Source organism: Petaurus breviceps, unplaced genomic scaffold (genome assembly GCF_028583685.1).
Source record: "Petaurus breviceps papuanus isolate PSGF00001 unplaced genomic scaffold, PetGlider_PUasm1.0 90849, whole genome shotgun sequence".
NCBI classification, from domain to species: domain Eukaryota; kingdom Metazoa; phylum Chordata; class Mammalia; order Diprotodontia; family Petauridae; genus Petaurus; species Petaurus breviceps.
Genome location: NW_027187361.1, coordinates 6,365,298 through 6,377,713, shown reverse-complemented (window position 1 = coordinate 6,377,713; position 12,416 = coordinate 6,365,298). Strand labels below are relative to the sequence as shown.

Genomic DNA, 12,416 nt, shown 5'->3' with positions numbered 1-12,416 from the left:
TAGATAGATAGATAGATAGATAGATAGATAGATAGATAGATAGATAGATAGATAGAGATAGATGATAGATAGATAGATAGATAGATAGATAGATAGATAGATAGATAGATAGATAGATAGATAGACATTCATTTTCAGTCATATCCATATAGGACTTCTATACTTATAGAATTCAACTGAGCAATAGTAATGACTATAGCACTAGGGATCCTGTGTTAGGCACATGAAAGACGAAAGAGGCCACAGATCTAAAGGAGATCAATCAGGGAATGAAAGTAATTCAAAATTTCAACTGGAGCTTTTTACAAGACAAAATTATTAATAGTCCATCATCACAGAAAGAAGTAACATAGAGAGTGGATAAAGAAGAGGCCTTAGAACCAGGACACAGACAGTTTTAATGACCTGGGCAAATCACTTAACTTCTCAATGCTCCTAGGCAACTTTCCTCACCTAAGATTTCCAATGAAATCACAGCATAAGTCCTTATCCTAATTCCTTTGTACTAGGCAATTGATTTACAATACGTCATGACATATACAGATCAACAATAAGAAAATATAAATGATTATATAAGCATTTAGCCATTTGGACAACAATAGAAAAATTATCTGGTAGGGATGGGGGTGTTTGATTACGTAAAAGGAAATGAGTTTAAGAAGCAGACAGGGCCAACCTCATGTGTAGGTAAATTTCGCTTACTGTCTGAACAACTTGATGTAAGGAACTTCCCAGAATATTTTCACCACCTACCTGCTATGGCCTGGCATTTTCAAAATTTCTACTAATGAGCTGGAAAACTAAGCAGAGGCTTGATCCCTCTAAGACCAAAATGAAAAGGCATGTTAGAACAGTTAAGGGGAAACATATGACTTAAAGGATGAGATACATCAGACCTAGATGATATTCCCTGGTGGAGATACATCCTGAGAGTTGGCAGCTGAGGGTACCAGGTAAGAGAGGTCAAGCCTTGGATTCTGGAACATGAAGAATGGAGAAAGGACAAAACAGAGATATGACAATTTTTGTATTTCACAGTTTTGCCACGGGCCAGGCCTGGATATGAAAAATGGTCTCCATGGGAAAAAAAGAGTAATAAGCCCTGGGCTTCTGGGGAACAGAAGAAAACACATCAAGAAATGGAAAGAAAATTTTCTTTGAGTGAATTTCTCATAAACCCATAGGCCAGCCAACAGGCAACTAGGAATGGCACTAGTAATTAACATCAACACTTAATCCAGCCACAAGGGAAGAAAACAAAAAGGAGAACTTGAGGGAGAATTTGACTTATATCTACCCAGCACTGAACAGAGGAGAAAGTGCTCTAGAAATAGTTGACCAGGATGTATTTCCATATTGGTGAATCTTTTATTGTGCCAACAGGGTGCTTCCTTCTTTGTTTAGAACAACCTGCCATTTAAGACGAATCCGGCCATTCTGCCTACTTCATTCCCTACTTACCAAATATCACTCCCATTGCCCAACTAAATAAATACAATGCTGCCCACATCAAAGACCATGTGTTGGTGTGACTTCTATTACAAGGCCCTCCTACCCTGATAACAGAATACTATTTCTGAAAATCTCCAGACACCACGCTTCACGTCAGTCTCTCCTCTTTAAACACCACTGCATAGCCTAGCCAACACCCTGCAATTACTTGTATACCCTTTCAATCCCTGCCTCTCCAGTTTTGGAACCCTAAACAAGGAAGACCACATCCATTCTGCCACTGTTCCTGGATAGGGTATGACAATCTATTCTGTTATGGCTCTGTTTATCATACAGGAAATTTTCTGAACAAAAATATTCTTCCTTAGACGTCCTTCTCTTTTATATATTGTCTCCTTCGTTAAAATGTTCCTTGAAGTAAGAAGCTTTTATATTTAAAATCCTAGAGATAAGCACAGGGATTGGCTCAAAATTAAAGTTTAGTAAATGATTTTTTTTATTCATTCATTCACTTATTAAAAAAAAAAGCCTTCCCTGGAACATAGTGGACACTTAATAAATACTTGATGATTGATTGATTCTGCTAATTAATCTCATTTATAGTGACACTGGGAAGGTTTTTGTCTAAATGTATTTCTGTTTAAAAAATTTTTTAGTGACCTATATACCTTCTAAGTGAATTTTATGAGATTACTTTGAAAGGGTTAAGGGCCATATAATCTGTATATTGTAATATGGTGCATTTTATAATCAGTATATCATAAAGTTTTGAAAATGAAACTGACTTAATAAGTGGGTTAAATTACAGTCTGCAATTCATATTAATGAATTATGCAAATATAATATCTAGAAAAGCAAAGTAAGATGTGGTTTGCTTTCTGCTAAAAAAAAGAAAGATATTTTAAGAGATTGTCTTCTAGCAGTTTATAATAGGTAAATAATATCTAGGATATGACCATATATGTAGGACATCCCAAAAACTTAGGGCCATCTTAATCCATAACACTTATGTTATTCAGCTTATAGAGTTGTATAAGAAAATTCATCATATATGTGCTTAAATTTGCTACAGTAATCTGAATGATCTAAAAAAACTTAGGATATTTTAGAGAGATGCAAGCAAACAGTGCACTAGTTCTAGTTAGCTGAATTGTTCAACTACTGTACTAAAGAATGTACATTAATCTGTTTGACTCTTGTTTTACCTTTCCTCTGAGTCTAATATATGAGTTGGAGTGAAACAGAGACTCACTGAAATCAACATTCATTCGATTTGTTTGTTCATTTACTCATTCATTCTATAAGCATTTCCTAAACACCAATGTCTAACTGGTGAAGAAAAATTTGAGATAAGACACATTGTAGGAAAAGAAAATAATGACATTCATTTTTGGAAATATATTATTTTAAGTGGTCTGGGTAAAGATGGAAGAAATTCAGACTTGGAATTGCCTTCTAAAATGATTACTATTATTAGGAACAGCTATTAACAGTTCACTTCAGAGGTATATTTGAACTGTAGCATAAAAGTACAATTTCCACTACAATTAGTAGTATATATTTGTGACACACATTTGCATAATGGTGAAGAAGCTTCTATTGCAAATTATGGAATCATTTATCCTAGATACATTAAAATATAGGACAAGTGTGTTTTCAGGGCAGCATAAACTATATTAAATAGGTTTTTGCTATAGCCTGAAAAGATGTGTTAGGGCAACCAAGACTATTTGTGACTTTTGTCGACAACATTAAAGTCTCAAAATTCATATTAAGGCAGTCTTGAAAAAGTTTTTCAAAGATAATTAGGCCTCCCCAAAGTTCCTTTTGGCCAGTAGTAACTTGTAATACATCTGTTCATATTTAACAATTCCATTCCTTCCCTTCTGCTAGCCGCCCCCACTCATTTTTTTTCCCTCCTCTCTCTCCAGACAAAGACATTTAACATTTGCCTATTGCCAATGTACTCAATGTTTCCCTATAGATAACAACTGCTATGAAAACCTAGCAAATAAAAACAGAGAAGAAGGATTATATTATCACCTTACTTGGACAACCAATGCTGGATTTTCATTAGACCCACCCTTGGGACCAGCCATGGGAAAAATTATGGAGCTGCCGAAGTCTGTACCTGTCATTGGCACAATTTCCCTTTCTGGATAAATGCTGTCTTCCTCTTGCCTATGGAGTGGTTTATTCTTCTTGAAGGCAAAGAAATGTAATGGAAAATTCACCAGGGAAGGAGTGAGAAGACCTGGTTCTAGGACTACCTCTGATATCTACTATCCATGTAAATGGAAAGTGACTTAACCTCTCTGGGTTTTCTCTTTCCTTCTTTGTAAAATGGGTTAATGACTATCCTACCTTACATGACTGAAGTGAGCAGGGTGTGATATAGTAGAAAGTACTATGACTATAGTCAGGAGAGACTAGGCTGAATTATGAACATAATATATTCTAAATGCATGAGAATGGTCAAAATACTTGGTGTCTGAACCTCAGTTTCCTCATCTCAAAAATAGGAATATTAGTATACTATGGTACATAACTCACCAGATTGCTGTGAGTTTCAAATGAGTCAAATATACAAAACGAATCAAATACGTAAAAATATTTGCAACCCTTAAAGCACTAAATCAACACCAACTATGATTGCAAATGAGATAATATATGTGAAAGGGCTTTGAAAATGGTAAGGCACAATAAAAATGTAAGATGCAAGGTAATAATGTCAACACCAAATAAAAATGGATTCCTGAAGGCTGCGTATTGAATTAGAAAACCACATATTAACATTATTTATGTAGCACTGTATATACTTTGATCTGCATTCAGACTCCATCAGTTCTTTCTCCAGAATCCTTTGGAATTGTCTTATATCATTGTATTGCTGAGAATACCTAAGCCATTGACAGTTGATTATTATAAAACATTGCTGCTACTGTGTACGGCGTTCTCCTGGTTCTGTTCACTTCACTGCACCAGTTCATATATTTCTTTAAAGGTTTTTCTGAATGCATTCTGCTTGTCACTTTTTTTTTTAGCATAGCAGCACTCAATCATAATCACATACCACAACTTATTCAATCATTCCTTAATTTATGGGCATTCTCTCAATTTCTAAGAGCTACTATAAATATTTTTGTACACATGGGTTCTTTCCTTTTTTTAATCCCTTTGGGCTGCAGACCTAGTAGTACTATTTCTGGGTTGAAGGGTGTACACAGTTTTATAGCCTTTTGGGCACGGTTCCAAATTGTTCTCCAGAATGGTTAGATGAGTTCACAACTCCACCAACAGTGCGTTAATGACTCAGATTTCCAACATCCCCTCCAATTTTTGTAATTTTTTCTTTTCTTTCACATTATTCAGTCTAATACATGTGAGGTGGTATCTCAGAGTTGTTTCACTTTGTATTTCTCTAATCATTAGTAACAGAGCATTTTTTCATATAACTATAGTTAGCTTTCATCTGTTCATATCCTTTGACAATTTATCAATTAGGGAATGATTTGTCTTCTTATAAATTCTGCTCAGTTCTTTTAATTTGAGAAATGAGGGTTTTATCAAATTTTAATAGTCTAAAGCCCACCTAGCCCCCCACACACATCTGCTTTCCTTCTAATCTTGGCTGTATTGGTGTGGTGTTTGCGCAAAAGCTTTTTAATTTAATGCAATAAAAATAATCAGTTTTAGATCCTGTAATGGTCTCTATCTTTTCTTTGGTCATATATTCTTCCTATATCCATAGATCTGACACATAAAGTATTATGTGCTACCCTAATTTACTGATTGTATGTCTAAATTATATAATCCACTCTGCTATCCATGTTCTTTTTATGGGTGAGTTCATTCCATACACATTCACCTTTATATTACTAATTGGGTAATTCCCTCCATCCTACTTCCCCCCTGCCTGTTTTTCTCTCTTTCCTTTCACTTTGTTTATCCTCAAGTGTTTTGCTTTTGACCACTGCCTTCCCTAATCTGCTCTTTCTTCTATCAGCCACCCCCCTTATCCTTCCTTCTTACTTCCCTGTCAGGTAAGATAGATTCCTATGCTCAACTGACTATATGTATTATTCTCTCATCCAATTGAGAGTTAGGTTCATGCATTCCCTGACACCCCATCTTCCTCTCCACTAAAAAAGCTCTTTCCTTCTTCTTTTATATCAGAAAATCTACCCCATTCAACCTCCCCCTTTCCTCTTCTTGTAGTGCATCTGTCTTTCTCACCCCTTAATTTTATTTTTTATGGATATTATATTCAAATCACACTCATGCCCGTTTGTCTATGTATACTCTTTCTAACTGCCATAATAACAATAAATTTGTTAAGAGTTACAAGTACTATCTTCCCATATAAGAATGTAAACATTTTAACCTTATTGGACCACTTATAATTTCTCTTTCATGTAACTTTTCTTGAATTTTGTATTTGTAAATCAAATGTTCTAATCAGCTCTGGTCTTTTCATCAGCAAGGCTTCAAAGTGTTCTATTTCATTAAATATCCATTATTCCCCCTGAAGAGTTATACTCAGTTTTGCTGGGTATGTGATTCTTTGTTGTAATCCTAGCTCCTCTGCCCTCTGGAATATCGTATTTCAAGCCTTCTTTCCTTTGATGTAGATCCTGCTAAATCTTGTGTGATATTGACTGTGGCTCCAAACATTTGAATGTACACTTTCTAGCTGCTTGAAATATTTTCTCCTAGAACTGGGAGCTCTGGAATTGGCAATAATATTCTTGAGAGTTCTCATTTAGGGATCTCTTTCAACAGGTGATTGGTGGATTCTTTTAATTACTATTTTATCCTCTGGTTCTAGGATATTAGAGCAGTTTTCCTTGATAATTACTTGAAAGATATTACCTAGGTTATTTTCTTATTATGGCTTTCCAGGAGTCAAATAATTCTTAAATTTTCTTTCATCAATCTATTTTCCAAGTCAGTTGTTTTTCCAAATTGATATTTCATATTTTCTTGTATTTTTTCATTCTTTTGATTTTTTAATAGCTTCCTGAGATCTCATGGAGTCATTAGTTTCAATTTTCCCAATTCTATTTTTTAAGAAATTATTTTCTTTTTTAAAAAAATAAATTTATTTTTTTTTAGTTTTCAACATTTACTTGCACAAGATTTTGAGTTACAAATTTCTCCCTCTCTCTCCCTTAACCCCCACCCCAAGATAGCAAGCATAATGAATACCCCTTCCCCCAATCTGTTCTCTCTTATGTCCTCCCCAATACCTCCCCACCATTACTTTCTTGTCAGGCAAGATAGATTTCTATACCCATTGACCATATATCTTATTTCCCAGTTGCATGTAAAAACCAATTCTTAACATTTGTTCTTAAAATTTTGATTTCCAGATTCTTTCCCTTCCTCCCTCCTCACCCAACCCCACTGGGAAGACAAGCAATTTATTATAGGTCGTACACGTTCAGTTACACAAAACATTTCCATAATAGTTATACTGTGTATATTTCCCTCCATCCTATCCTATCCCCCACTTATTCTATGTTCTCCTTTGACCCTATCCCTTTTCAAAAGGGCTTGCTTCTAACTACCCTCTCCCCCAATCTGCCCTCCCTTCTATCATCCTCCCTCTAATCCCTGTCTCCACTACTTTCCTGTAGGGTAAGATACCCAATTGAGTGTGTATGTCATTCCCTCCTTAAGCCAAATCCAATGAGAGTAAGGTTGACTCATTCCCTTTCACCTTACTGCTCTTCCCCTACACTGTAACAGTTTTCTCTTTTATGGAAGATAATTTACCCTATTTTATGTCTCCCTTTCTCCTCCCAATATATTCCTCTCTCACCTCTTTATTTTTTAGACATCATCCCTTCATATTCAACTCATCCTGTGCCCTCTGTCTATATATACATGTACACACATATACACATACACACATGTACACACACATAGCCTCCTATACATACATATGCATGTATGTATACACATATACACATATATTTTCCCTTCAACTATCCTCATACAGAGAAAAGTCTCATGAGTTACAATTATTGTTTTACCATGTAGAAATGTAAATAGTTCAACTTTAATAAGTTCCTTATGATTTCTTTTTCCTGTTTACCTTCTCATGCTTTTCTTGCTTCTTGTATATGAAAGTCAAATTTTCTGTTAAGCTCTGGTCTTTTCCTCAAGAATGCTTGAAAGTCCTCTATTTTATTGAATGACCATATTTTCCCTTGAAGCACTATATTCAGTTTTACTGGGTAGGTGATTCTTGGTTTTAATCCTAGCTCCTTTGACCTCTGGAATATCATATTCCAAGCCCTTTTTCCCTTAATGTAGAAGCTGCTAGGTCTTGTGTTATCCTTATTGTTTTTCCACAATACTCAAATTGTTCCTTCCTGACTGCTTGTAATATTTTCTCCTTGACCTGGGAACTCTGAAATTTGGCTATGATATTCCTAGGAGTTTTCTTTTGGGGATCTTTTTTCAAGAGGTGATTGATGGATTCTTTCAATTTCTATTTTTCCCTCTGGTTCTAGAATAACATGGCCATTTTACTTGATAATTTCTTGAAAGATGGTGTCTAGGCTCTTTTTTTTTTAATCATGGCTTTCAGGTAGCCGAATAATTTTCAAATTATCTCTCCTGGATCTATTTTCTAGGTCAATGGTTTTTCCAATGAGATATTTCACATTGCCTTCTATTTTTCACTTTTGTTAGTATCTTGATTCCTCATAAAGTCATTAGCTTCCATTTGCTCTAACCCAATTTTGAAGAAATTATTGTCTTCAGTGAGTTTTTGAAATTCCTTTTCCATCTGACCAAATCTACTTTTTAAGGCATTCTTCGCCTCATTGGATTTTTGGAACTCTTTTGCCATTTGAGTTAGTCTATTTTTTAAAGTGTTATTTTCGTCAATCAGGCTGTTGAATAGTTTTTCATGATTTTCTTGCATCATTCTGATTCCTCTTCCAATTTTTCCTCTACTTTTCTTACTTGATTTTCAAAATCCTTCTAAAGCTCCTCCATGGCCTGTGACCAATTCATATTTTTCTTGGAGGCTTTTGATGCAGGAGTTTTGACTTTGTTGTCTTCTTATGGTTCTATGTTTTGATACTCTGTGCCCCAAAAAGAATTCTATGGTCTGATTGCACTTCCTCTGTTTGCTCATCTTGTCAGTCAATTACTTTATTTTTGAGGTCTTTGCCATGGTAAAACTCTGCTTGCAGAGTGAAGAGTGCTGTGTCCCAAATTTCTCAGGTTTTGTGCAGCTGTTGTCAGTTTTTTTTTCCAGGCACTGTAATGTAATGCCAAGGAAAGGCAACTTCCCAGGTTCAAAATACCAGCATAGGTGCTCTCTATTTTATTCAGTAACAAACCCAGAACAGAGAAGATCAAAACATGACATCATTCAAAATACAGCATTTACTAAGTGTGATTAAATCATCTCCAAGGCCTACCCCACCCCAGGACTTTCCAATCATTCAATCAATTACAAAGTCTCTGTTCCAAATACTTCTCCACCCCTAGGCTATACCTTAATTAAGTCCACCACAAAGCCCCTCTTCTCAAATGGAGATTAGTTTCCAAACATAAGTAAAATACATTCATTTGCTCAACCATAGAACACAAAAAGGTCAAAAGTTCCCCACCCCTGGATCACAATTGAATCTACCCCAGAGTTACATCAAGTTTAAACACAGCACTTAATACCCAAATGGAGGTCTTTTCTTCATCTTGACACGAGGCAAGTTCTCAGCAATCTTAGTTCCTGGAGAGACAAGGCTTAGCAAGGCCATAAGATACATTGCCAGTCCCTTCATGAATTTATCCTCTGTCTGTAGAACAGTCCTAGAACCCCTGAACACATTAGCAAAGCCCTCTCCCAGGATTTCTGTAAACATACAACAAGAAAATCCTTCTTCAGGGCTTCTGAACCAACAGAAAGGCTCCCAGACCCCTGCAACAACAGCACTGTCCTTCACCAGTGGACAGTATTCATTCTGTCTGCCGGACAGTCTCCAGACCCCTGCAACAACAGTACTGTCCCTCACCAGTGGACAGTATTCACTCTCTGTCTGCAGGACAGTCTCAGGCCTTCTTAACCAAATGCCAGGTTCCAGGACTTCTTCAACAGGACAGTCTTTCACCAGTGGACAAATCTGGCAAAATAACATCAAAACAGACAGACAAAGTACCAGCAAAACAGCCATGTCTCCTCAGTCCTTGGCAGCTCAGGGGGCAGGTCTCAAAAGTCCAGGGCAATTCAAAGCGGCCACCAGCAATCTCTTAGTCTCTCCTCTCCACGAGGTGCTGCTTCCCAAAAAGAACTTCCGCCTCTCTCTTGTCTCTCCAAATCTACATCACCAGCTCCTCCTACTTCAGGACTTTCTTTTCACATCAACAAGCCCATCCCACAGGTGGGATTAACAAACTCTGGGTTTTAATACAATCAATTTGAAAACCAAGCCAATACAGGGGAATCTTTAATTGCCATTACTATCACAGGCACCTGCCTCAGAACTGTGAGGAGGACTTTCTCTCTACAGCCTCAACAAGCTCTGCCACAACAACGCTCCTCACCCCAGAACCACTACCCAGCACTGGGGCCCAAATCCAAGCAGGACAAAGCAAGAGAATTCTGCCTCAGTGCCCACAGAGGGATTTCTGCAAATGCCCTCTGGGCAGTCACTTGGTCCCCCTAGGATCTGTCAGCCTGGAGTCAGAAGCAGCAGCAGTTGCAGCAGCTGTCACCTCTGCTGCCCTGGGGCATGGACTGGACTGTGCTCTTCTCTCACCCAGGATCCACAGGGTTCCCTACTGACCTTTTACTATCTCTTTGGTGTTTATGGGTTAACAAGTCTATAAACTACCACAGCTGCATAGTCTGCTCTGACCAGTCTGTGCAATTGGTCTGGGTGTGCACTACTCCATTGCCACAGACCCTTCCTGTTGGCCTGCCACGCTGCCATCAGCAGGACATTTGTTTCTTTCTATCACTGTGGGTTCTATAGCACTAAAATTTGTTTAGAGTGATATTTCACAGGTATTGGAGGTGATTGGAGTAGGAATTCAAGCAAGTCCCTGCTTTTACTCCACCATCTTGCCTCTGCCCTGGAATTATTTTATTAAGTGATCTTTTGTACCCCTTTTTCATTTGGCTATATGTGTGTTTTAATGAGTTTTAAGTGAATTTCTGTACATTTTTTTTTCATTTGGTCAATTCTGCTTTATAAGGAGTTTTCTTTTCTGTGGATTTCTGTGCCTCTTTTACCATTTGGTCTATTCTATTTTTTTAAGATGTTATTTTCTTCAGTATTTATTTGTGCCTCCTTTACCGAGGGGTTGATTTTTTTGTATTACTATCATTTTCCCTCCATTTTTTATTCTAACTCTTGTATTTGATTTTTTAAATCCTTTGTAAGCTCTTCCAGAAATTATTTTTTGCAACCTGAGACCAATTCACGTTTTTCTTTGAGCCTTTATATGTAGCTTTTTGACACTGTTGTCTTCCTCTGAGTTAGTGTTTTGATTTTCCCTGTCATCATAGTAATTATATGATCAGTTTCTTTTTTTGCTGTTTGCTCATTGTTCCAGCTTACTTCCTGATTTTTAATTTTATGTTAAAATTATAGACTGCTCCCAAGGTGGAAGAGGCATTGTCCCACGCTTTAGGCTTTTTTATGTTCCTTTTTTCAGAGCTAGTTCTGGGGGTATGTAAGTTTCCAGTTCTCCCAAGGTGGTATGATCTAAGGAGAGGTGTGAGCACTGCTTTCCTGGCATATGTTCTGGTCTGTGAGCAAACACAGGCATTCTTTTGTACCCTGGAAGTGTGTCCTGGGTCCCCATTCCTGCTAGTGTTTCCCCTCCTGGGACCTGCATATATGAGCAATATAAAAGAATTCTGCTCCTCCTGCCAACAAATGGTCCCCTGTAATCTCCTTATGACCAGTTCTCTGACCCCCTTATCATCTGTGGGCTGAGTGCTCCAAAAGTCACTGACTTTGATTCAGTTGCCCCCAACACTTACTGCTGGCTTGTTGGGGTACAAATGGCACTGGACTGAGCTTGACTCTCACGATGGTGAGACAGACTTCCTGTTGACCTAAGTCGCTTTGGGTTGGAAAACTGTTTTATCCCATCTTTTCATTGGTTCTACTGCTGCAGAATTAATTTTAAGGTGTTACTTTGACATTGTTTGTAAGGGAATTTTGGATGGCTCAGGTGAGTTGCTGCCATTACTCAGCTATCTTGGCTATGCCTCTTTTTCAACTGTTTTTGTAGGTCATTCTTTGTACTTTGTGTTCATTTTTTTTGTTGTTTTTTTTTTCTGGAAATATTTTTAACCTCCTCTTCAAATTCTAAAAGGTTCATCTTTACAAAAGAGAGGCCCTCAACACTGGCAGGAATGAAGGCTTAACATTTTGGTTATATGGACCATATATCATATTTTCAGGAATAGGTACACCCATGATTTAACTATCCTCTATATTATTTCTGCTCCCCACCCTCAGGCCCTCACTTTCCTTTTTGCCACTATCAGTCCCCTAGATTAGGGAAATGATTTTATAATATGGCTCAGATTAATTAGAAAATATATAAAAGTATTACAAATAATTTCAATAAAGAGATACCACCATGGGTAGGGAGGTGGTACAGTGAATAGAACACTGGCCCTTGAGTCAGGAGGACCTGAGCTCAAACCCTGCCTCAGACATTTGACACTTAGTAGCTTTGTGACCCTGGGCAAGTCTTAATCCCAACTGGAGAGAGAGAGACAGAGAGAGAGAGACAGAGAGAGAGAGAGACAGAGAGAGAGAGAGAGAGAGAGAGAGAGAGAGAGAGAGAGAGAGAGAGAGAGAGAGACAGAGAGAGAGAGAGAGAGAGAGAGAGAGAGAGAGAGAGAGAGAGAGAGAGAGAGAGAGAGAGAGAGAGAGAGAGAGAGAGACAGAGAGACAGAGAGAGAGAGACAGAGAGAGAGA

The 12,416-nt window shown here is 37.5% G+C and overlaps 1 protein-coding gene and 1 long non-coding RNA gene across 4 annotated transcripts in view; both read right to left on the bottom strand.

Moving 5' to 3' along the window:
- NLGN4X (neuroligin 4 X-linked) overlaps window positions 1-12,416 on the bottom strand; it is a 482,117-nt gene that overhangs the window by 107,573 nt on the left and 362,128 nt on the right. The gene's annotated exons all lie outside the window — the stretch shown is intronic.
- LOC138149669 (uncharacterized) lies at window positions 8,768-9,944 on the bottom strand. The gene is made up of 2 exons (XR_011165389.1): window positions 9,027-9,944; window positions 8,768-8,862 (listed from the first exon to the last, which is right to left on the bottom strand). It is a non-coding gene; the product is annotated as an uncharacterized lncRNA (long non-coding RNA).